This window comes from Grammomys surdaster, unplaced genomic scaffold (genome assembly GCF_004785775.1).
Source record: "Grammomys surdaster isolate TR1022 unplaced genomic scaffold, NIH_TR_1.0 99728, whole genome shotgun sequence".
NCBI lineage: Eukaryota > Metazoa > Chordata > Mammalia > Rodentia > Muridae > Grammomys > Grammomys surdaster.
The window spans coordinates 1-1,588 of NW_021608183.1; the positions used below are offsets into that span (position 1 = coordinate 1).

Below are 1,588 nucleotides of genomic sequence, written 5' to 3' on the forward strand. Positions count from 1 at the left end.
TATGAAATACTTCAGTCTGTGGATGATGCTGCGATTGTGATAAAAAAACACAAAAGAGCCTCTCTTGTCCTTGACCATCCATCTGACCTCCCCTGTTGTCAGAGAAGAAATGGAGTAAGTATTAGCTGGAGAAACGCTATCAGTCAACGACCCCCCGGATGTTCTGGACAGGCAGAAATGCCTTGCTGCCTTGGCGTCCCTCAGACACGCTAAGTAGTTCCAGGCCAGAGTCAATGGGCTGAAGTCATGTGTCATTGTCATCCATGTCCTAAGGGATCTGTACCCGAGTACCCACCTGGTGTCCTCTCAGAGGATGGCCTCTGGAGTTGCTGTGTGAGAAGTCCATCAGCACTGCCAATAGGCCAATGGGTGCTGGTGAAGCCCTGCGGAGAGTGCTGGAGTGCCTGGCATCCGGCATTGTAATGCCAGATGATTCTGGCATTTATGACTCTTGTGAAAAAGAAGCCACTGATGCTATTGGGCATCTAGACAGACAGCAACGGGAAGATATCACACAGAGTGCACAGCATGCTCTGGGGCTTGCTGCCTTTGGTCAACTCCATAAAGTACTGGGAATGGACCCCCTGCCTTCCAAAATGCCCAAGAAACCAAAGAACGAGAACCTGGTGGATTACACTATTCAAATCCCCCCAGCACCACCTATGCCATCACACCCATGAAACGCCCCATGGAAGAGGATGGGGAGGAGAAGTCTCCCAGCAAAAAGAAAAAGAAGATCCAGAAGAAAGAGGGGAAGGCTGAGCCTCCCCAAGCTATGAATGCCTTTATGAGGTTAAACCAGGTGAAGCCAGGGCTGCAGTACAAGCTGACCTCCCAGATAGGTCCTGTTCATGCTCCCATCTTCACTATGTCTGTGGAGTAGACAGCAGTACCTTCGAGGCCTCGGGGCCATCTAAAAAGACAGCCAAGTTCCATGAGGCCTTGAACGTGTTACAGGACATGGGCTTGCCAACAGGCGCTGAAAGCAGAGACTCCAGCAAGGGGGAGGACTCCGCTGAGGAGTCAGATGGGAAGCCAACAGTAGTGGCCCCACCCCCTGTGGTGGAAGCTGTCTCCAACCCCAGTTCTGTCTTCCCTTCAGATGCCACTACTGAGCAGGGACCAATTTTGACTAAGCATGACAAGAACCCTGTTATGGAGCTTAGTGAGAAGAGACGTGGCCTCAAATATGAGCTCATTTCTGAGACAGGGGGCAGCCAAGACAATCGGTTTGTTATGGAGGTTGAGGTGGACGGACAGAAGTTTCAAGGTGCTGGTTCAAACAAAAAGGTGGCAAAGGCTTATGCTGCACTTGCTGCATTAGAGAAGCTTTTCCCTGATGCCCCTCATGCTCTTAAAGCCAACAAAAAGAAAAGAACCCCTGTACCTGTCCGAGGTGGACCCAAATTTGCTGCCAAGCCACAAAACCCTGGCTTTGACATGGGAGGCCCTATGCATAATGAAGTGCCCCCTCCTCCCAACATCCGAGGTCGGGGCCGAGGAGGTAACATCCGAGGTCGAGGACAGGGATGAGGATTTGGTGGCACCAACCATGGAGGAGGCTACATGAATGCTGATACTGGATATG

The 1,588-nt window shown here is 51.4% G+C and overlaps 1 pseudogene; it reads left to right on the forward strand.

Annotated features, from left to right (window-relative positions):
- Positions 1-6: 6 nt before the first annotated feature.
- Positions 7-1,572, forward strand: LOC114635349 (annotated as a pseudogene).
- Positions 1,573-1,588: the final 16 nt, after the last annotated feature.